The sequence below is a fragment of the Canis lupus genome, chromosome 8 (genome assembly GCF_003254725.2).
Source record: "Canis lupus dingo isolate Sandy chromosome 8, ASM325472v2, whole genome shotgun sequence".
NCBI classification, from domain to species: Eukaryota; Metazoa; Chordata; class Mammalia; order Carnivora; family Canidae; genus Canis; species Canis lupus.
The window spans coordinates 40,082,845-40,107,976 of record NC_064250.1 but is presented as its reverse complement, the minus strand read 5'-3'; positions in this window follow the sequence as shown (position 1 = coordinate 40,107,976).

Sequence of the window (25,132 nt, the reverse complement as noted above, 5' to 3'; positions counted from 1 at the left end):
GCTAGGACTTCCAGTACTATGTTGAACAGCAGTGGTGAGAGTGGACATCCCTGTCTTGTTCCTGATCTTAGGGGAAAGGCTCCCAGTGCTTCCCCATTGAGAATGATATTTGCTGTGGGCTTTTCATAGATGGCTTTTAAGATGTTGAGGAATGTTCCCTCTATCCCTACACTCTGAAGAGTTTTGATCAGGAGTGGATGCTGTATTTTGTCAAATGCTTTCTCTGCATCTAATGAGAGGATCATATGGGTCTTGGTTTTTCTCTTGCTGATATGATGAATCACATTGATTGTTTTACGGGTGTTGAACCAGCCTTGTGTCCCAGGGATAAATCCTACTTGGTCATGGTGAATAATTTTCTTAATGTACTGTTGGATCCTATTGGCCAGTATCTTGTTGAGAATTTTTGCATCCATGTTCATCAGGGATATTGGTCTGTAATTCTCCTTTTTGGTGGGGTCTTTGTCTGGTTTTGGAATTAAGGTGATGCTGGCCTCATAGAACGAATTTGGAAGTACTCCATCTCTTTCTATCTTTCCAAACAGCTTTAGGAGAATAGGTATGGTTTCTTCTTTAAACGTTTGATAAAATTCCCCAGGGAAGCCATCTGGCCCTGGACTCTTGTGTCTTGGGAGGTTTTTGATGACTGTTTCAGTTTCCTCCCTGGTTATTGGCCTGTTAAGGTTTTCTATTTCTTCCTGTTCCAGTTTTGGTAGTTTGTGGCTTTCCAGGAATGCGTCCATTTCTCCTAGATTGCCTAATTTATTGGCATATAGCTGTTCATAATATGTTTTTAAAATCGTTTGTATTTCCTTGGTGTTGGTAGTGATCTCTCCTTTCTCATTCATGATTTTATTAATTTGAGTCTTCTCTCTCTTCTTTTTAATAAGGCTGGCTAATGGTTTATCTATCTTATTAATTCTTTCAAAGAACCAACTCCTGGTTCTGTTGATCTGTTCCACAGTTCTTCTGGTCTCGATTTCGTTGAGTTCTGCTCGAATCTTTATTAACTCCCTTCTTCTCTTGGGTGTAGGATCTATTTGCTGTTTTTTCTCTAGCTCCTTTATGTGTAAGGTTAGCTTTTGTATTTGAGTTCTTTCCAGTTTTTGAATGGATGCTTGTATTGCGATGTATTTCCCCCTTAGGACTGCTTTTGCTGCATCCCAAAGATTTTGGATGGTTGTATCTTCATTCTCATTAGTTTCCATGAATGTTTTTAATTCTTCCTTAATTTCCTGGTTGACCCTTTCATCTTTTAGCAGGATGGTCCTTAACCTCCACGTGTTTGAGGTCCTTCCAAACTTCTTGTTGTGATTTAGTTCTAATTTCAAGGCATTATGGTCTGAGAATATGCAGGGGACGATCCCAATCTTTTGGTATCAGTTCAGACCCAATTTGTGACCCAATATGTGGTCTATTCTGGAGAAAGTTCCATGTGCACTTGAGAAGAATGTGTATTCAGTTGAGTTTGGATGTAAAGTTCATGTAGATATCTGTGAAATCCATCTGGTCCAGTGTATCATTTAAAGCTCTCGTTTCTTTGGAGATGTTGTGCTTAGAAGACCTATCGAGTATAGAAAGAGCTAGATTGAAGTCACCAAGTATAAGTGTATTATTATCTAAGAATTTCTTCACTTTGGTTAATAATTGAGTTATATATTTGGCAGCTCCCACATTCGGGGCATATATATTGAGGATTGTTAAGTCCTCTTGTTGAATAGATCCTTTAAGTATGATATAGTGTCCCTCTTCATCTCTCACTACAGTCTTTGGGGTAAATTTTAGTTTATCTGATATAAGGATGGCTACTCCTGCTTTCTTTTGAGGACCATTCGAATGGTAAATGGTTCTCCAACCTTTTATTTTCAGGCTGTAGGTGTCCTTCTGTCTAAAATGAGTCTCTTGTAGACGTTGCATTCCAGATGTTCTCTCTTTAATTCTTAGGCCGAATTCATAGATTTTCAGGATAATTTGAAGGTTTTCTAGGTAATTTGGTGGAGACAGGTGATTTGGAGACCCTACTCTTCCGCCATCTTGCCCCTCTCCCCTTCAACTTTCTTTAAGGGCGTTTTTCTCTCTAAAGATGTGTAGATTCCTTGGGAAACTTTTCTTCCTCCCAGATTTGTTGCCCCATATATGATCCCAGGTTCTGAAAGAAACCACGGAAGACCCAGAGCACCTGATAAATCTACTTCTCTGTGCCCTTCTCAGACCTAGGGGAAAATCTTTTCATACATTTTATCAGATACCATCTTTAGACAAAGAAGCCTTGCTACCTTGGGACCTCAGAGTGGAAAGTGTGATAGCTGGGCCATTTGGGTGATTTTCTTTTAGGGGATCAGCTAGGCAGTGCTATCAGAAGGGTTTCCCTTTTATATAGTCTCTGGGTGAAGGAATACTATGACACAAAATGCACTTGAGAAAGTCTTTTCACCTATTCATCAAAGGAAAAGATAACTCTTCAAATGATTTATTTTTTTACAGATTTTTTATTTATTCATAAGAGACACAGAAAGAGAAAGAGACAGAGACACAGGCAGAGGGAGAAGCAGGCTCCCTGCAGGGATCCTGATGCAGAACTCGGTCCCAGAACCCCAGGATCACGACATGAGCCAAAGGGAGACACTCAACCACTGAGCCATCCCAGGCATCCTCTTCAAATGATTTAATGAGATATTTTTCTATCCCATCCCATTATTTAACAAAATACACTGAATGACTGCTACGTGCCAGGACTAGACATACCAAATAAGACATGGACCCTGTTTTTGAGTCACTTACAATGTGATGGGAGATGTACGAACTGAAACATCATAATGTGGTAGGATAAGTACTAAGACAGACAGATGGATAGGAAAAGCATGTAAGTTTCGAAAAGAGCGTGTAAGCTGAGTAGAAGTCCACTAACCAAAAGAGGAACTCCAAAGCAGAGAGGAGAGAACATAGTCCTGACACAGGGACACTGAGGTACGAGAGTGGTCCTGGAGTGGGAGAGGCTGCTCAGTCAGTGCCAAGTGAGGGGTTGGGAGCACTCTTCCACTGCCCAGGAGCTATGTGGGCCCATGGCTGCCAACACGAGGGCTCTGTATCACCCATACCCCCAGGAAATTGGAACATCTCTTCATTTAAACCAAGCTGTCTATAGGAACCAAGTCCACCCACACCAAGCCTACCCCCTTCTAGCTATCCTAGAGAATATTTCCCTGCAGTGCCAGGCTGGACAACTACAAGATTGAAAAAAAAAAAAAAAAAGGACACGTAGGCTGGGAGGTGATTCATATAGTAGAGATTATATATTTCTATACAATTATTTCTTTAGAGGCTGAATGGCCAAACTCCATTGTATTGAAGTGTCATACATTATTGAGCCAGTTCCTCTATTGTTGGACATTTGGGCTGTTTGTCACTAATGGTGCTATCGTGATCCATTAAAGAAGTTTGAAGCAGTAGTTTACGTGATGTATTCAAATTAGCCACCTGAAAGATCTTTATTTTTCCTCAACCTTTAAAAATCTACCTTAACTTCATTATGATTTTTGCCAAAATGAACAACAAACCCCACCTCTCTCCTGTTGATTAGAGCTCTGACTTTGTTTCACAGGCCTGCACAAGCCAGTGGTTTGATTGCTCATGACAGGAACTTCCCAAAGACCCATCAACTCTTCAAAAAATATATCAACAGACAGAGGGTGTCATAAGGTTCTTTGAATCCCTCTCCTCAAAATCCTCACCTTGCTATTTCTACCAACCCTGGATCATTCTTACCCAATCCTAAGCAAATATCATCCTCCTCCTAACCCCCACTTAAAGACCAACCTTAGACTAAACTTCCATTCTCACTAAGTTCTGACTTTCCCTTTCCCTTTCTGAGACATTGCCAAAGATTTCCGAGGCGGTGGTCTCCTCCATGGCAGAAAGCCGAAAGCTCAGTTTTGTCTTAGCAGCAGGTTGCTTTGGTGATATTTAAGGAGCCAGGTACTGCCAGGATCTGCACATTTTGCACTGTGATATCTTCAAGCTGCCTTTTGGAAAGATTTTACTAGCTGGTAGGGCCACCAACACTGCACAGGTGTGCCCATTTTCCCATCTTCTCATCAATATAGTTTTTTTTCCCACTGTCTTTCATATATACTAATTTGAGAAGCAAAAGAATCAAATCCTCATTGTTATTTGTATTTATTTACTATTTGATGAGCTGGACCATATACTGTGAGCTCTGAAATTGGACAGTTTGGATCCTCTTACTGTAGCCATGTTCATCTTGGCTCTGTGCTTTAGATTCTATTTCTGTGAAATGGGGTGCATTAGTCTGATTTCTCCAGAGAAATAAAACCAATAGACATTTTTTTTTCCAGAGGGAGCAATATTCTTCAAAGAGAGAAAGAGAAAGAGGAGGAGAGAGAGAGGAAGAAAGAGTGTTTGATGGATACACTGTAAGAAATTGGCTCCCATGATGACAGAGACCAAAGAGTCCCCAGATCTGCAGTCACTAAGCTGGAGACTGAGGAGAGCCAATAGTGTAAGCTCTAGTCTGAGTCCAGGGCAGGAGGAAACTGAGGTCCCAGTTCAGAGATGGGCAGATAAAGAGAATTCGTCTTACCCAAACATTATTCCATTCAGGCCATCCATGGACTGGATGAAGCCCACCCATGTTGGAGAGGCCAATATGCTTGACTCGGTCTACCAATTGAAATGTTACTATCATCCACACACACTGTTACAGAAAGACTGGAAATGATGTCTAACCAAATAGCTTGGCAACTAACTCATGGCTCAAACAAATTGACACAGAAAATTTACTATCACATGGGAGTAATAATCATCCCTGCTGAAGAAAGGGTTGTTATGGGCATTAAATAATACTAGTAAAGTGCTTAGAATGGTGCCTGGCACATAGCGGGCACATAGTAAAATATTTAGATACTGAGATTCATCCTTTTATATCAGAAGAGGAAGATTCTATTACAAATGCTGAGTTTAGGGGTGCATGGGTGGCTCAGCCAGTTAAGAGTCTGCCTTTGGCTCACTCAGGTCATGATCCTGGAGTCCCAGGATCAAGTCCTAGATCTGGCTCCCTGCTCCAGAGGAGGGTCTGTTTCTCCCCTTGCCCCTCCTCCACTCACTCTCTCAAATAAATAAAATCTTTAAAAAATAAATGTTGAGTTTAGCTTTCAACTCTTGAAAGATTTTTATTACACCATTTTCTAAATGCCTTCATGGTGTTAGTATGTCACAATTGTATGGTTGATCAAACCAATTCTAGACTTTTGCTCAGAGGAGAAATGTGGCCTAATCATAGGAGAAGGTCAGTGTCTGAGCAGGGAAGGCACCTGTAGTTAGTGGGTTGCTCCCCAGCTGTGTGGCCGGGTTAGGGGTCCCACCTGGCTGGGAAACGGGCATAATGAGCTCCTGTTGATTTATCACCCAACTGCTTTAGTTAAAAATGTAAATGGCAATTTTCTTCTAAATGCAAATCATAGGCCCACTCACTAAATTAAATAATTTGAATGACAATGATGTGGAGAAGAAAATGAGGACTCTGGTTTTTCATTAAAGAAAAAAGCAAGGACGAAGGGAAGGAAATAAGAGTGTCAAACCAGACAGGATCCCTGATGATGGCTTAATGGCTCCCAAAAATTGCAATAAAAGTATCTAAAATTACAGCACCAATTTCTCCAAAATGGCCCTGAGACATTCAGGTATTCATATATATAGTCTTTGAACTAGAAAAGATATTCAAGATCTCAGTTCTCTGTTAAAAAAAACATTCAGTGACTCCCCATCCCCCTGCACCTGACTTGAAATTCGAAGTTGTAAAAAAGGCTTCCACTAACCATTGGATCTGACCCTGCCTTCACATCGTCCTTTCTCAGATTTGGAGGGAAGAAAACCTCACATCTGTCACATTGTCAACCACCTTAAGGAGTTGCTCAATCACCGTAAGGACACACTCCTGTGTCCATACCAAATGATACTCTTTCTGCTCCAAGACCCCCCTCCAGGTGACACCCATCTACATTTTCAGAGAAGAATGCCATTTCAGATATTTTAACAGAGAGAATTTTAAATGGAGAACCTATAGATATTTTGCTTTCAGTGTACTTATTAATTAAAGGATTCAAGATTTTTTTCATATTACTAAGCCCTGGTCTCATTCTCCCATATCAGAGCTAAGAGGAGTTTGAATCATAGGAGGACACCCTCAAGCATTTATTTTGAATAATGAGGCTCTTCAATGAGGTAAAGAAGAAAATTAGAGATCCTGAGAGGGAAAGAGGAAGACCAGGAGGGAGAAGTCTGGATAGCTGTGGAGTTAAGAGGATTTCCAGACATCTAGCTGGGGAAAGCTCTTGCCCTCACACCTACCCTCCCTCCTTCCTTAGTATGTCAGGAGTCTCCAGGACCACATCAGCATCAGTGTTTGCCAGGAGGACTCACATGATTCAGTGTTTAGTCATGCTCAAGGCTAAGATTTATTACAGTGAAAGGATACAAAGCAAAATCAGCCAAGGGTAACGAGGCATGAGCTTTCAAGAGTCCTATCTCTGCGGAGTCATACAGGACACACTAAATTCCCTCAGGAACAAATCCAGACTATACGAGGCTACCAGGGGAGCTTAGCAGAGACTCAGTGCCCAGCGTCTTTCCTGGGGGCTGATCATGCAGGCACTGTCTGCCTAGCATGCCCCCAAATTCTGGGCTCCCAGGAGAGCAGTTGTGGAGCATAAACCACATTGTTTGCACGAACAGTTTAGGTATAGTGAGCAACTTATCAGTTGGGGTGATGGGAACCCTCTTGAATGGCAAGCTCACCGAGGCCTGCCTTGCAAGCTGGCCTCTCAAGCCACAGCCACATCAGGTCTGCTCTGGTAATTCTTTCTGCATATATTTCTGGGTCTGCTCAATGTCTCCTGCAACACTCACCTGCATCAGGTGTTCCACTCAGGGGACTGAGGACACTGCTGAGGCCCCTCTGAAAAGGGCAAACAAGTCTGCTTGCCAAAGCCATACATTTACATATGCATACATTTCAAGTTACCTTCTCTTCCTGTGGTGCCTGACAAGATTTCTTTGCCATTTCACCCAGGCCCGCTTCTCCCTGCCTCACTCCACACCATCACTCCAGGAATCAGGTTTGCTGGCTGGGTGGTCTAATGTTCTGCTTGGCCTTTGGGAGTAAGGGTGGAAGCCCCTGGCCACTTCTTTCTCCAGAGGAGGAAGAGTTCATTCATCAGGTGTTTACTGGGCATCTCAGGCCAGGGAAAAACCACAGGAAGCATGGAGAGTGATACTGCAAATGGCCCCAGCAGGAAAGAGCCTCATGTGAGGGTAAATCACTCTGGAAATCACACCTAGAAGCATAAGGCAGGGGTAAAGAGAAGAGTCTGGGGTCTGGGTTCAGGTTCTGAGTCTGCTCTTTGCTAATTGTGGGGTCCCAACTTCTGTATTTGCAAGGTGAGGGTATTAAACTCCACCTCATGTTTGTTGGGAGGAATAAATGAGAAACTCAACTGCAAAGTGCCAATTCTCTTGCCTTTCATCTTTTCTCTGCTCTAAAGGGCTCTAGATCATCCCTGCTTCTTTCAATAACTAAATTCCAATGTTAAAGGCGCTAGAAAACAGCTCTGTAGTGTAAACAATAACCCTACCTCACCCTCCCAGCAAGGATTATCGACCTGGAGGAGGTCTGTTTGCTCAGCAGGAAAAGGCTCTGAATATAAAGGCTCCCACAGAAATCCTGGAGCCCCAGAAAGCTAGACTAAAAGAGAAAAAGTTTAAACAAGTTTAAGTTGAGAGTTGATCATAATCAACAAATATTTATCATAGCCCTCTTCCTGGGATGGGTATGGTGAGGGGATATGAGAAGTGAGGGATGAGACCTAGCCGTCTTTGTTCCTAAGGGAGATGGAATGCCATTAAGAAGAGGAACTTCAGACACGTGGGGAAATTAGACCACTGTCCAGAACAGAATGAAATCAAAAGCCTGGATATAGGGAGAACACACTCTACAGTGTGCTCAAAGAATAGTTAGGAAACGGGGAAAATGTTATCTGGGTCTTTGTGATAGGTGGCTCATAAGAAGGTCCCCAACATCACCACCTCCAGTATTCAAGCCCTTGGTAATGCCCTCCTGTGTGGGCTGGACCTAATGACTTGGTTCTAACAAAAAGGATGACGCAGAAGTAATGGGATATCACTGTGACATTAGGTTATTGAAGGACTATACCTTCCATCTTAGATGTTTACTCTCATGTGCTCTCTCCCTTGCTCGCTTCCCCTGAGGAAAGCCAGTTGCCATGTTGTAAGATGCCGGAAGGAGAGGCTCCCATGGTGAGACCTGAGGTCCTCTTCCTGCCAGTAGCCAGCAAGGACCTGAATACTGCCAATGATCACGTGAGTGAGCTTAGATGTGGTCCCTCTAGTCAAATGAAACTGCAGCTCTGGCTCACTGCCCCCTGTCTCAGTACCCAGGACGTTCCCACTCTGAGCCCTTCCCTCTGCCCTCACTCTCTCCCCCAAGTCTCCGGGGCCTTAAAACTGCCTTTTCTTCAGGGGCTTATTCAAGAACAAGACAACTCTCACATTTACACTGATCCATCTGCCCCTGACTGGTATGCCTTTCCACAAGCGGAAATGGAACAGGGCCAGCCATTACCTTTTGCAGTTTTAGACTCTTGCTTATATCATTGAAGTCCGTGATTTATGGTTGAACTCTTTCATTCTTAGTTTGTTGCTTTAATTAGCTACTCTGACACCTGGTAGCTAGCTCAGTGCTTTCTCTCCCAGCTCAGCTGAGCCCCTGACAACAATCACAAAGGTATGGAAGGAAAAACATCTGTGGCCTAGGCTGGACTCTAGCTGGAGAAAATGAGAAATAAGAGCTCAAGTTCAGCTTATCACTGAGAAGATGAATTCCAGAAAAGGAGACCAAAGCTCCTGGATGGAAATAGTGGATACAAAGTGTGATCCTTGTCATCTGAATGTCATCGTCAGTAAGTCTCCCCTTATTTTTAGAGCTTCACCCACTCACAGACAGAAGCAACCCCTGTCCCCCAGGAACCCTGCTGTCCTGATGACTTTGCTATGCTCCTTGGACCGGCATCATCGGCATCACCTGGGAGATTGTTTAAAATGCAGACTCTCAGGCTCCATTCAGACCTACTGTGTCACAATCTGCACATTAACAAGAGGCCCAGGTGAGTGGTATGCACTGGTTTAAAACAGCCTGACAGACTCACACATTTAAAAATAAACAAGAACAAAATCTTAAAATGATTGCATTAATAAGGGAAGTTGAGAATTGGGATCAACTGATTAATTTATTTTTTATTTATTTTTTTCAACTGATTAATTTAATCATTCATCCAATTATTTATCTGTTAGTTTTAAAGCCCATTTATTGACCTTCTGCACTGGACATACACAACTGAAAATATATATATATATATATATACAGCCTTGCCCCAAAAGAACTTAGAGCTGGAAGGAGAGTCAGACATGTACATAGCCAAAGAAGAAGAGCTATTACAGATCTACTATGGAAGTATTTACTGGTATAGAGAGGCACAAAGAAGGGAACATTCCACACAAAAGGTATGAAGGGTCAAGAAAAGCTTGAATCGAGTCTTGTATATGAGTATACCCAGGGCAAGGAAGGACACTCCTGGCAGAGGTTTCTAAAAGCTTGGCCCATTTGGCAAATAGTTTGGCGTGGCTATGGAATGGAAAAGCAAGGTGTATCTGGCAAAAAATGACACTGGAGCAGACCACAGAGCAAACTTGTGAAGGCCTGATGTACCCATGCTAAGAAATTTGGATTTTCAGCTGTAGGGATCTATGGACGTTATCTTAGGTTGCTTTTGCCTGGAAGTAACAAAAGAAGATCCATCTAAAAGTGGCTTCAGGGCAGCCCAGGTGGCTCAGCAGTTTAGCGCCGCCTTCAGCCCAGGGCCTGATCCTGGAGTCCCAGGATCGAGTCCCACATGGGGCTCCCTCCATGGAGCCTGCTTCTCCCTCTGCCCTCTGGACTGTGACTCTGCCTCTCTCTCTCTCTCTCTCTTTCTCTCATTGTGTCTCTCATGAATAAATAAAATCTTTAAAAAAATAAAAATAAAAAATAAATTTAAAAAGTGGCTTCAATTGTAAAGACATTTAATTTTCTCATATAATAAAAAGTCCAGCAGTATAAAGCCATAGGAGCTCATCAATGTAGAGCTCTGGGTCAGCTTCCTTCCACCATCACTATACAGGAGTCCAGGTCCAAGCATCACATCCTCAGCACACAAAATCCCAAAGCAAGAGAAATGGAATTCCTCTCACTTGTGTCTTTTATATTAAGGAGGAACTTGTTTCCCAGAAGTCCTCAGAAGTCTTCCCCTCAAGTCCAGTCAGCCAGGGCATATTCCTATGCCATAGCTGTAAGAGAATCTGGGAGGGTGAATTTTTGGCACTTTGGGCATCTCCATTGGAAACCATGACTCCCAATGAGGAAGAATGGTATTGGAAATGACTGAGGAAAAAAAAAAATAAAGGAAATGACTGAGGAACAGCAAATAATAGTATCAGCCACAGATGGGTGTTAAGCAGGACAATCATGTAACAAGATTTACATTTGGAAGACAGCTCTCTTGGCAGTGTGGAAGAAGAGCTGGATGGGGAGGTAACAAGTTAAAGATCCATGGGAGATAATTCTATTAGAGGCCCCTGGAGGAGCAAATTTCTCCATGTACCCAAATGAAACATCCCCCTGGAACCCAAAAAAGTAGTAGAGGGGAATTTTCAGGAGTTGAGGTGCTACATGAGCCAGTGATTTCTGTATTGTTACAATTCCCGTAATCTCATTTCAACCTGCTAGTTGAAGAGGCTTGGGGAAATTCGGACGTAAGACACATTGGAATTGATTTGTTTCCCTTAAAACAGTTGTCTCTTGAGTAATACAGGTTTGAACTGCACAGGTCCACTTATATGCAGATTTTTATAATATAGTACAGAACTGCAAATGTATTTTCTCATGATTTTATTAATAGCATTTTCCTTTTTTCTAGCTTACTTCATTATAATAATACAGTATATAGAGGACCTTGGGTGGCTCAGTTGGTTGAGCATCTGACTCAATTTCAGCTCAGGTCACATTCTCAGAGTTGTGAGATCGAGCCCCGCATCGGGCTCCATGCCGGGAATGGGGTCTACTTGAGATTCTCCCTCTCCTCTCTCTTTGCCCTCTCCCCTTTTCTCCCTCGTAAAAAAAAATACAGTATATAATACATAGAACATGAAAAATATGTGTTAATCAACTGCTTATCCAGTCAACATAGACTATTAGTAGTTAAATTTTAGGGGAGTCAAAAGTTATACTTGAATTTTCTATTGCACCCCTAGCCCTCTCATTGTTCAAAGTGAACTGTATGGTGACAGTTAATACTAAGCAGCTTTAGGTTGGGAAAGCTCATAAAGACTTCCTTGGGGCCAACTGATGTTGATGTTAAAAGAGCTTATAAAACTGAATTTCCAGAAAGCCTTTCAGCCCAACCTTTCAACAGCTGTCATATATACAAGTTACTTGGAAAGAGTTTTCAAAAGGCTAAGACATAAACCTCTGGCCTTTGAGAGCTTGTTCCTGGTTTGAGGAACAAGACTTATAGACATGGATAGTACAAGATAATGTTCTGATTAGGGATGTTATAGCTGTAAGGGACCAAGGCCAATACAAATAAAGGACAGGGGGTAGGAGATTGTGAAACTCATGCCAGTCAAGGGTAGGAAGTGAGGTAAAGCAGAGCCTCAATGACACTAGAAATCACCAAGAGCTGCAATCCTTCTTTCATCTTTCTGGGGGAACATGGTCACTTATGCCCATGCGTCTCTATATTGATTCCATCCTCTTGCTTCTTTTTTAAAAATTAGCTCTTTTTGCTTACTGTTTCTGCACAAAGTCCAACATGATCACCCTAGTACTGGGATCTGTGTGGCCTTTCAGGTCCAGTGCCTTATCCTACTTAACTACAATTTCAACACTTGCAGCCAGGCTATGTCATGGGCAGATGATCAACCTATGAATGAGGCTCCTTAGGGTCAAGTGTCTCTCTCTACTCTTCTCAGCTAGGGTCTCAATCATTGGTGACAATCAGGGTGGGGAGAGAAGCAAACCAGATATGCCCAATACGGCCAGCCAGCCAGGATCCAGTCTATGTTGAAATAGATACTTAAAAGGCCTAAGGATCTAGGGGCAGACAATTTGTGTAGCTGATGAGGGCATAGAGTTTTCTCATCTGAAGTGGAAACATTTCTCTCCTTTTCACATCATTTCTGTTTTCCATGTTTTTCCAAGATGAGAATAAGACCCCAAAAGTAGGAACATGAAGAACATCTAACTTCCCAGGCCACTAAGGAGGAGAAGCAGGATCACTGGGAACCATATTTCTAAGGCCATAGTTTCTGGGCATTGAAGTCATTTCACTCCTCCAAACCTGATTCCCTCATCTAGAAAATGAGGGACTGTGCTGAATGATTTCTAAGCTTCCTTCCAGCTGTGTCATTCTGTGACTGTGGGCTTTTTTCTATGAGAAGCAAGTCTTCTCATTGTAGAAAGAGGGCATCATTACTCATTTGCTGAAGTACAATGTTTTGTCAGCATTAATCACCTCTCATTTTTAGAAAATAATATGAGATCCTAACTCTGAAGTGTAATTAAAAAAAAAAAAAAAAAACAAAACCCAGACAGAGACCTCTGCAGTCTATTCTGGTGGCAGTGGAAGAAAAGATGCTGAAAAATCCTTGGGATGTAACATCTGAAATGATAACCTTCCACGTCATTAGCCAGAAAAAGCTGAAGGCAGTTTCAGGATCTCGAGCCTGGGGGAACTGCAGTTAATGAGGCTGGGTTACTCCCATGACTCTAGAGGTCAATGACAGAACTGAGGATTGGACAGATGGAACTGCAGAAAACTGATAATCAGGAGGGCTTATGGAGGAGCACTTGTTACTGTGGGCCTCTGAACTTTCACTTGGACTCAGTCTCTCAGCCGGAAACAGGCAAACCCTCTTGCTGCTTCCCTAGAAGAGGCAGGTTCCTAACTTGGAGCTACTGTGAACACTTGACATCCATCACAGCCCAGCTGTCACTCATGATAAGCACACTGGACTCTCTCACATGGGAGTAAATTAACTTGACCTTTAGGAGAAAAGGAAAATACGTCACCTTTCTACCACAAGCCATAGGCAGATGGCCCCTGCTATAAAGAATGATCTCATTGTACAGCTTTTCAAGGAGGTAGACAAGAACCCCCAAAGAGAGCTGAGAATAAAAAATTGAGGTCAGAGCAAAGGCACACAGCATGAAGTGTAATCCCCTTTGGCTTTCCACGAACCTCTCACAAGTACCATTTTCTCAGGGTCTGATCTCTCCCTCCCTTTCAACCTTTCTTGGGCATCTAATTAGCTTAGAAGGACAGCCACGGTCTTTTCTGTCATTAAATTAGATCTGGCAGGAAAGCCAGCAGTGCTTGACAGTTTGAGCCATTCAAGGGGGTGGGATGTCAAGGAAGAGGTTTCTTTCTAAGCAAGTGTCCAGGACAGCTTCCTTGGAGGGCCCTCCTGGAGATGATGAAAGGAAGGGAGGGATGTCAAATCCAGTGAATACACTCTACCCACAGCCCTACTCATGAATGAACATCATCCTCTTTCAGAGAAAACAGTGGGATCCAGCCCTGGTCAGAAGCCTCAGTCTTGTTTCAAGACAATCTCTCCAGCCTAAGGGATATGTGTTCCCATTGACCTGGGCAGTACTTAGCAGATGAGAGGCAGATGGAAAGCAATCTCTCTGACTAGAAAGGAAACTGGTCCAGTTGGCCTCAAGGCAGGTGACATTTTAGTCAGTTTAGAACTTGGGTTGAGGTTTTGCTGGTTCTTTTGGTGTAGTTGGACGACATCCCAGAGTGAGAAGGTGAGCAGGGACTCCTTGGAAAGAAATTCTTCCAGCCCGATGAATGAGTCTAGAAAGGTTGCCAGCTGTCAGGAGGAGGTTTAAAAGCCAAGGGAACAACAACAGAACTTCTGCCTACACAAACCCTTCCAGGCTCATCAATTCCATGAAACCCTGTCTGACCACTCCACCCTCCACTGATCTGTCCCTCCTTTGAACTCCTAATGGGATTACTGTCCCAACACTTAAGGGATCACAGAGCTGGGAGGATGTTACTTAGAGATCATTCTGCACGTTGAAGGTTGGGTTGAGAGGATTTCCCAGATGCAGAAACAGATGCTCAGCAAGGTGAAGTGGCTCACCTAAGGCTACTAGTTAGTGGCAGAGGTGGAAGTCGACCCAGGAACCCCAGGCTGCAGTCCCTCTTTGTTGTGTAGCATATACTGCCATGGACTATCAGTGGCCTTTTCATGCATGCCTCATCTCCTGCTTTGTCTTTTTTGTGGGTCATTGAGGGGGCAAAAGAAAGCCCTATGTGCTTGAACTGAAAGGCTTATGTGATTGAGCTTCTCTATTCTCCATGTGGAGGGGAAGGGAATGCCAGAAGCTCAAAGCCTCTGTGTTGTCTCCAAAGAAGACTAAGGTGTGGCAGCCTCATTCACTGATGCCCTGAAAAGCCTCAGATAGCAGGGTTACTTTCCTTTTCCCCCTACTCCATCTTTTCCTTCTAGGGAGCTCTCATCTCACTGTGGCTGCTGGAGTCAATCCTGGTCTTTATGCCTGGTTTATGTTTAACACCCAAGTCTTGGAAGGTATGGGCTCCTGCCCCATCTCCCAGTTGTAGGAGAGGGAAAATCTCCTACCATTAAGGTCTGGCTTATCTCCTTTCCTGGATTTTGTGGGTTATCGCTTACCACTAAAGAAGAAAAGTCTGCCCCAGCCTTATTTTTCTTTTTTTTAGAATAAAAGGAATTTACTAGTTTAATGCAAAGGAATGCAATAATAATAACTAATCCTTATTACATATCTATAGTGCACCAAGTACTGCTGTAAAGACTTTACATAATTAACTCACTTTATCCTCCAACAACTCTCTGAGAGGGATATCATCATCACTTCCTTTTGTAGACAATGAAACTGAGGCTCCAAGATGTGAATTTGCCCAAGGTCACCCAGCTGGTAAATGGCATAGCTGAGATTTAAATCCAGGCTATTTGGTTCCAGAGTCTACTGGTTTCACTACGATTCAATATAGCCTTGCACACAATGCACAATGCAATGCAATAATAGTAATATACAGCTCTGTATGGCAAGGTCCCAAATCACTATTGGGATATTTTAGTTCTTTTCTCAAATGAGGGTCTAAAGAGCCAGACTTGGGCTTCTGAGTACTTCTGAGTCTGGTGTCATGGATCAGGTGAAGAGTGTGTTCTTAACTGGGTGAAATGACAACAGCCTACACTTTCTGAGTACTTGCTGCATGTTAGGCACTAGGCTTAGCATTTTACAGAAAGTGTCTTATTTACTCTTTACTATAATTTTATGAGGAAACTCCTATGTCATACCTGTAATACCCCCATTTTGTAGATAGAGAAATTGGTGCTTAGTCCAAGAGTTCATGGGTAGTAAATATCAGAGCCTATGCTATGGGCATTGCCATTTCATCTGCCTCTTCTGGAGTGGTATGTGAGCAGCAGCATTAACTTGAAGGCTCTGAACAGAGGATAAAAGATACTACAGGTGCAGGATCACCTTTCATAAGATGGCTGTCCCTCACTGATTCATTGATTTGCCCCACCTCCTTCTTGGCTGGTTACCCAGCAGAGTGGGGCAGTCAAACTCAGCATTGACTGTAATATGACGGTATCAGAGATCACTGAGCTGATTGTAGCTCACTGTGACCTTGGACAGCATCACAAGCCAAGAAGAGAGAACTGATTCAGTGGGAATAGGTAAGGTCCAAGAGTAATTCCTTTTTGATTGTGATTCATTGCAGGTGGATGGAGGGCAAAGAGTGTTGCAGGGAGGCAGTACAATGTAATGGTTAAGTGTAAGATTCTGGAGCCAGATTTCTTGTGTTCTAAACCCTAGATCTGCAACTTACTAGCTGTAGGACTTTGGAAAAATCATTTAATATCTCTGTGCCTCAGGGTCCTCATTTGTAAAATGGGAATGACAATAGTGCCTACCTCCAAGGATTATTATGAAAAGAAATAATGTAGTGTTTATAAAGTTCTTAAAATAGTACAGAGCATATATTGTTATAGAATATTAAATAAGCACGGGCAGCAAGACATATCTTAAAACTCTATACCCCATCTTCTCTTTGATATTGTTGGGGTGGAGGGAAGCCCGGGTGGCTCAGCGGTTTAGTGCCGCCTTTGGCCCGGGATGTGATCCTGGAGACCTGGGATCGAGTCCCATGTCAAGCTGCCTGCATGGAGCCTGCTTCTCCTTCTGCCTATGTCTCTGCCTCTCTCTCTCTCTCTCTCTCTGTGTCTCTCATGAATAAATAAATCAAATCTTAAAAAAAAAAAAGATATTGTTGGGGTGGAGATGGGATACAGTTGACAGGGTGCACAGTGTGTAGGGAAGGTAAACCAGTTTACACTTATGCTCTGTGGCCATAAAAGGGAAGAGTTTATACAGGATGGACTTTCCTTGGCTGATTAACCCCTTGAGCCATATTCTAAGTACTGAGGAAGCAAGAGCTGCATTGCTTAGTTTTCATCCCCTGTAGTGACTAACAGAAGGAGAATAGATACATAGTAAATACATGTTGAATGATTCTTTCCAACATTCTTTACACTCCATACATTCTATCCTAGTTTAGTTCCACGTTAAAGTTTACCCAGAAGCAGATGGCTTCAGGTCTTCTAGTCTGGCTCCTTATCCCCACCTTCTACTGCCTCCAAAGTTGCTGAACACACCTTCCCAACTATCCTTCCCAAGGCACACACCACTCCAATGCTCAGAAACCTTTGATGACTTGTCTTTGCCCACCTCAAAAGCATTTTGGCCCAGAATTCAGGCTCTGCACAATCTCTTCTCTGGTGACCTTTCTAAAACTGTTTCTCTCAACTCCCCTCTGTGTTCTAGCCAAACAATTAGCCTCTGTTTCCCCATAGGTCTCTTCCCTCATCTCCATATGTTCATATCCTACCCTACCTTTAAGATATATCCACATGCTCCCTGATGTTTTCCCTTCCTCTGAATTCCTTAGAACTCTGTATCTGGTTTTCCATGCTTATCACATCCTGGTCTGTCTTGCAGTTATTTATGATATTAAATTACCTTCTCTTCTGCAAAAATGTAAGCTATTCAGGGCAGGTGTGTCTAATCCATCTATGTATCTACTACAGGGCTTAGGAGGGCATCTCACATATGCTAAGCACTAAATGATTATTTCTTGGTTTTCTGTATAGATGGGTGGATGAATGGACAAATAAACCCTCTTGATGATGAGAAAGTTTCCATGAGGAGTCCTTTCTCTTTACTTTTCCAAAAGACACTTTAGTCCCAGGATCTACACTCATTCATGAAGTAAGAAATGACACTGGGACTCAATTTTGCTTGACTTGACACATGTATTAGGTGGCCTGTGTATTTCCAAATGGGGCCTGGAGGGCAGAGAAGTGAAAGAGTTAATGCTTAAGTCTAAGACCTAAAGGAAATTCCTCTTTCCTGGTCAATATTCAAACCACTTACATGCCAGGATGCTGCCATTAGAGATTAGGAAACAGATGCCTCACAAGCTAAAATGATTTACCAAGTACCAGTGGCACTGAGTTTAAAATTCACAGCTGAGGGGATCCCTGGATGGCTCAGTGGTTTAGCGCCTGCCTTTGGCCCAGGGTGTGCTCCTGGAGACCCGGGATCGAGTCCTGCATCAGGCTCCCTGTGTGGAGCCTGCTTTTCTCTCTGCCTATGTCTCTGCCTTTCTCTCTCTCTCTCTCTGTCTCTCATGAATAAATAAATAAAATCTTTAAAAATAAATAAATAAAATAAAATTCACAGCTGAAAGAGGAAAAAGAGGGAACTTTTACTGAGTACCAACTATTATAGATACAAGTCATCTATCCACAAAAGAGCCTTATGAGGTAAATATTCTACTGATAGGAAAACTTAAAAAGGTAAAGTAATTTGCCCAAGATCAAGTCACTAGAAGTGGTGAGGCCTAAATTTAAACTCAACTCCAACGTCCAAATCCTTGTTCTTTTCACGAAGCAATCATGCTACACTCTGTTAAATCTCAATACAGTGTCACTTAAATTAGAAAGTCATATGCTTCCTTATATTTGTATCTTGAATACTCCTTTGCTCTAGGTGGCCTCTTCATTAAACACCTCCACTGAAGTAGCCAATTATTAACCCTCACGGTGGTAACAAACTACTCTCAAGATCTCAGTGGCACAACACAATAAAGGCTATTTCTCACTCATGTCATAGTTGAATACAGTTGGGCAATTCTCCCCCAAGCAGTGACTTACGGATTCAAACTTCTCCCAGCTTGAGATACTGTAACCTTAAATATATAGCTTCCATTGTTACCTTGGAAAAGGAAGAGAGTGGGAACGATTGCAAGAGGTGTTTTATGGCCAAGATTGGAAGTGTCATATATGAGTGTCTGACCCCATCAGTCAGAGCACAGTTGCCTAGCCTCAACCTAAATGTATGGGAGAATGGAAAATGTAGTCTTCCTGTGTGCCCAGGAAAAGGAGATAGGATTGGTTAATATTGGTTGATTTCTGACACATCCATTGTATCAATCAAGGTTCTTGCAGGAAACAGATGGCACACTCACCTGAGATTTTGAACTTAATGAAGGGACTATTTACAGAGGTATTAATGGGGTTAAGGGAATCTGTATGGGATTTTGAAGTATCCAGTAACTAGCAAAAACAGGAAGTTTATACCACCACTGTTCCAAGGGCAAGGAGAGAAAACATGTTATTAGAGCCCAGTAAGAGCTGGAGCCATGGAAGAAGGGCTTCCTGACAGAAGCTATAGCTGTGGAGGGATACAACCACTGCCAGAACAGCAATGCCCATGCGGAAAGGAGATGGAGGAAGAAATACCCTGACCCCTGGCTCCTTAGGCCCTCATATCTCCTGCCAGCGCCCTCCGATGGCCAAAGCCAATTGGAAGCCAGGGTGCAAGAAAGCCTGGGTGATGCAGTGCCCCGTGGTCAGCCTCCCAGCGTGGACAATGGATCTTGAAGATAGGAATTCAAAAGAATAAAACAGCTCACTATGAATTCCATCTGAACACCTCCCTTCCCTGGGAAGAATCATTCTCCCTTAGAGCCTTCCCTCTGTGCTCTGTCCCCCAAATTCTGGCTATTGAGATTCACTCACCCTGAGGGGCACCCTGCACCCCACATGCTCCCTTGCTCCTGCCGAATCTTCATAAATGGGATGGGGGGAGAATGTAGAATTACCAAGAATCCTGAGGTTTTTTTTTTTTTTCTTTCAATATGACATGAGGAGAGAAGAGTAGACCAGGGCTGAGGGAAGCCCCATCCTGAGAGATCTTGACACCCCAGGCCCTGAATGATTCAGCCCTTCACGCCTTCCTGGCCCGCTCCCTCCCCGACAGCAGCCTGTCCTCCACCTTCAGTAACCACCCCCAGACCTGTATCTGACCTGACTCTGTGCTGTGATTCACTGTGCAGATATGTGCACAGCAGCTCTGTGCTCCTGTCGGGCTTGGAGAAGCAGCTGCGGTAATTACAGCGGATTTCTGGAATGGAAACTAATGGTGCAGGTTCACATCTAAAACTGCTTTTGATACTCTTCATCATTAAAAGGCCATTAAAGGTACAACACATATATTACTGGACATCAAATCTACATTGATGTAAAAAGAAATTAGGCTGATAATTGTTCCTAAGGCCATTATCTCGAGTGAGTGAGGGCACGTGGTACCCTGTGCAGTTCTACAGAAGGGCTTTCATCGACCCTGATCAGTTCAGTTTAGACAACATTGGTTAAGCATATCTATGTGCTATCCTAATGAGATGTCTATGTCTGTGATGGCCCTGATTTAAACTGTGACTTTCAAGGACTTGAACTCTGGTTTATAGGCTGAGCCCCAGGAAAAAACTTGCAGGCCTTGAAAGACCACAAAAGTCTGAAGCAAAAGCAACAAGAAAGACTGCATGATTTAGTGACCCCAGCAAGAGGAGCGGTCCACAATGCATAAAATGATAAAATAGAGACTGTGAGCATTACCTAATACAGAGCTTTGCATGTAATAGGTATTCAATCAATATCAGCTTAATTATGAAATTAATATGTGGCCCAAAGGGTTCTCTTTATAGGCTTCACATAAGGATAGGGATTAGGACATTTTTATTGGCTTAGATACTATCTCCTCCAAACTACCACCCAAGATTCTCATCCAGAAGGCTTACCATAAGCCAAGCACACCTCACTTAATTCTGCACATCCACATTCCCAATCAGCTGGCAGGGGCCAGTAGATCCACCTGCCACCCCCTTGTGTCACATTGCACCACTGGTCAGGCTCCTCATTATCACTGCCCTTGTCACCTACGGTGTGAGTTAGGTGACAATACCCTAGTCCTATTTCTGGATCTTCTGAAATGGTAGAGAGGATGAGGGAAGTGGAGGGAGCTCTGAGATTCATGGGCCACTGGCCTCTCCCGAGAAAACACTGAGGCTGGAAGACAGTGCAGAAGTAAACAGTGACAGAGAAAGAGAGCTCCATGGAGGGGACAGATTATTAAATACATAGCACATAGCTTATCAGAGCTTAGATCCTAGACAAGAATGTCTTCAGAACCATGCCAGATCTGGGTCACTACCAAAAAAAAAAAAAAAGAAAAAGAAAAAAAAGAAAAGAAATAGGTAAAAAGACTGTAACCAGAATGGGTTTGAACTGGAACCAGAAGGAAGTCTCTTGAAGTCCCCCAGTCTCAGAAGCTGAGGCAAAGATATGACTGGAGCCCATGGAGAGGGTGATGCTTGCAGAAGAGACCAGGATGGGGTGGTCATTTCTAGATGAAATGATCTTTGAATCCCTTGCATCTGGGGCCTCCTTCAGAAGATATCACTGGATTGAATGTCCACCAGTAGAGGACTGGTTAAATAAATGCTACAAATTATTGGAATATTTGCATATACCGATAAGGAAAGATCATCAGTAAGAGGAATATAAAATAAGAGTGTAGAAGGGCATAAAGGTGTAGAATATGCTACCATTTGTGTAAAAAATGAATGAAAATAACACACGACTTTATATATTTGTTTATATGTGCATATTTTCCCTAAAGGATATGTAAGAAGCCAATAACACTGATGAACTGTAGGAAAAGGGAGTGACTGGGGATGCTTGGGTGGCTCAGCGGTTGAGTGTCTGCCTTCTGCTCGGGTGTGATCCTGGGGTCCCCGGATTGAGTCCCACATCGGGCTCCCTGCATGGAGCCTGCTTCTCTCTCTGGCTGTGTCTCTGCCTCTCTCTGCATGTGTCTCTCGTGAATAAGAAAATAAAAATTAAAAAAAAAAAAAAGGAAAAGGGAGTGGCTGGAGGCCTGAGGTAGGAGAGATAATTCTCATTTCCATATCCAAATAAGTTTGAATGTGACTATTGTTTATTCAGAATATAAAATAAAAATCATTTCTAAATGAATAGGTAACTATCATTTATTGAAAATGTATCAAGAATTTTGCAGATATTGTCTGTTTTACTTCTCTCAATTTTATTGAGTACTTTTTATTTTTATATGATTTTTTTAAACTTACAGAGGTAATATACACTCAATGCTGAAAATCTGAGAAACTCACACACCTATAGGGAGAAAAACCCAGCTGTAATCCTAACTACCCTTGGCGATAACTGTTGTTAAAATTTTGGTATAAATAGGCTTTCGGTTATATAGAATTGCAGTGATCATACTGTTTTTTGTAACTCGCTTTTCTCACTTCTCACTGTATCATGAACGTTTTCCCATATCAGCCTTATTTTTCTATAAGACAATTTTAAGTGGATGCATGAGATTATTTAATAGGGTATCATAATTTTTGTAATGAATTGTCTACTTACAATGCTGTTATAAATATTCTTATGTTGGGGTTTTTTGAAGATTTTATTTATTTATTCATGAGAGACACAGAGAGAGAGGCAGAGACACAGGCAGAGGGAGAAGCAGGCCCCATGCTGGGAGCCCGATGTGGGACTCAATCCCAGGACTCCAGGATCATGTCCTGGGCTGAAGGCAGATGCTCAACCACTGAGCCACCCAGGCGTCCCTGTATTTTTTTTTATAGAGCTCTGATTATGTTATCTTTACCACCTTTTTTAGAAGAGTCCAGTGGCTTAGTCTGACACGGCGAACAAACGGTACAGCTGAGATCCGCACCCAGAGAGTGTCCGCCTCCAAAATTGGAGTTCTTTCTGCCACTTAACACTGCCTGAATCTGCTTACTAAGTAGCAGATTTTCATGATTTGGTTGTATGGAAATGTTACAGGTACCCGACTGCTCTATCAGGAAGATGTTTGGACTGAACACGACAGCTTCCTAGAGGCAGGGAAGGTAAAATGAGATGTTGCCAGAGCTGTGCACATCTCCCTCCTCAGAGATGAAGAAATCATCTTCATCTTGGGGAAGCCATTTGTGCTGAGCTATCTGTTGTCAATTCAGCATAAGCATTGCTCTATCCTAAAATCTCTGCATTGCAGGAGGGAAGTCTGGAACTATGTTTCTGAAGATCTTTTTCCCTATCTGGTTCTGGGTTAGATTCTGCTAATGAGAAGCACTTGTGAAAGATTTAAGGCAGGAGAGAAGTAATTTTTCTCTGGCAGCAACTGGGGGCAAATATATGAGCAGATGGCAGAACCAAGGTTTGCAGGGATTTCTGGGCAAGCTTCTGCAAGTCACTTGCTTTGGTAGTACAATCAGTTGTGAGTGCAGTGGCTTCTTTGAGATTCTAGCATATTTTGAGTTTATAGTCTCTGACAGGGCTTCCCTGACCGTCACTCCTCCAGCTTATCTAATGTTTGTTTAAGTCTCTAATTCCCTTATTACACCCTTCCTACTTGGAATACCAGGAGTAGCTTCTGTCTCCTGACCACTCATTAAGCAAGACTTCAGATGAAAAATGTGGCCCTTGGGAAGAATTTTTTCTTTTTTACAACCACCCATCCCTTCCCTCAACCCCCTGCCAAAGGCTTAAAAAGCTATTGTACTTGTATGATTTCTTCATTTGCCACTTTTCTGGTCACTTTGAAAGATGCTGTGTGTTTTTTAACAGACATTAATAGAGCAGCTACCATGTGCCAGGGATCAGAGATACACACAGCACCTGGTGGGAAAGTCAGGGCAGTCAGAACAGTCGACAACACAAGTCAGGGAACTAAGTCTTTTCTGTGCCCTCTTGAAAGAGTATAATATCCAGATGTCATCTCTCTTTGGAAGGCTCCCTACCTTTACAAGCAGAATTAAGTGTGCTTCCAAGATAACTTGCACGCACATACCTCTAGTATAGTTCTTGAATATAAAAACCAATTATAGCAATGTGCTCTTGCCCCCACCAGACTTATCTTCTTGAAATAAAAAAGTATGATCTACTTATCAACTTACTTATCTAGTAGTTGTATACAGATTCACTTAATCCCACAGCTCTCTTTTAGTAGCTAATTCAGGACTATGTGTCGTTTCATCTTAAAATGGGAATGCTGTATATATCCTGAAGTATAAATGGTGTTGAGCACATTAATTTCCTTGATGTTTGACCAAGGAGCCCTTGCTAGAGTCGTGAAGTGCCTCATACCTCTCTTTTTTTAATATAAATTTACATTAATGAAATTATTATAATTGAGAATCATACATGCATAAGGTTAAGAATTACAGGCAATAGATAAAAATTAAAATAACTTATTGCATAGGGATTTTTATGGTAGAGTGAACTTCTGTAATTTTGATTTCTGTTAATGTAAAACTATTTAGCATTAAGGCTCTTTGAGGGTTGGCTCAGTTGGTGGAGTATGTATTCCTGATCTCAGGGTCATGAGTTCAAGCCTAAGATGTGGAGCCTCCTTAATTTAAAAAAAAAAAAATTGGTCTTAACAATGGTGGCCTCAGCTGTGCTCAGCTCCCTCCTCTGTAATAGGAGGGTGGAGGGGAGGAGTCATTCTCCTAAAAAATGCAGAGGAGTCTCCTCTCTCTGCATTCTACACATCCAATATGTCCCCAGATCCTTTGGCTCTATGTTGATAACATTTCCTCAAATGACCATTTTTCTTTCACTATGACCACTTTGACCTGAGCCCCAATCATCTCTCACTCAGAAGATAATAATAATGATAACAATAACTCAAATACAGAGGCATCATTTCAAGTGTGTCGTTACAGGTGTTTTAAGTCACTTAATCCTCACACAACCAACCGTATGTTCAAAGTGTTTCACAGTTTAATAACTCACTTAATCCTTACAAAAACTCAATGAAGTAGGCACAATTCTTATGCCCTCATCTATATTCTTATTGCCTCATCTATAGATGAAGAAACAGAGACGCAGAGAGATTACATAGTTTGCCCAAAGTCATGCAGCGAGTAGGCATAGCTGGGTTTTGAACTCAGGCAGTCTGATGTCAGAGACGCTGCTCTTCCTAAGCTCCTATCACCCCTCTAGAAGATCACCCTATGTCCTAAATGGTCTCCTTGCTTCTATCTCTATTACCATCTATAGCCTATTCTCACGGCAGCTACCTGAGTAACTGATTTTATTATGTAATCCAGACCATGCCATTCCATTGCTCAAAACCCTTCAAAAACTTTCCATTTTATGTAGGCTAAGCCCTTATGCTGGTCTGCAAGGTCCTGCACCATCTAGTCTCCCACGACCTCTTTCATCTCTTTCTCTGCCATTCTCCTTTTCTGTCACACGAGCTGCCCTGCTATTATTTGAATAGGCCATTCAAGCTCCTGTTCCCTCTGCAGGGAATGCTCCTCCTTAGTCAGCCACAGTCTTCTCCTTCAGCTCTTTGCTCAAGTGACGCAGTCTGTAACCTCCCCTTATTAAAATAATAACCTTTCACCTCCCACTATAGCATTCTTCATATCCTTTCTCCGCTTTGTCATAATTCTTAACATTTGACATACTATAAGTTTTATATATTTATTTGTTATTTGTCTCTCTCCTATAAGCTCCAGGAGGGTAGAAATCTTTTTCTGTCTTCTGCTCTAGG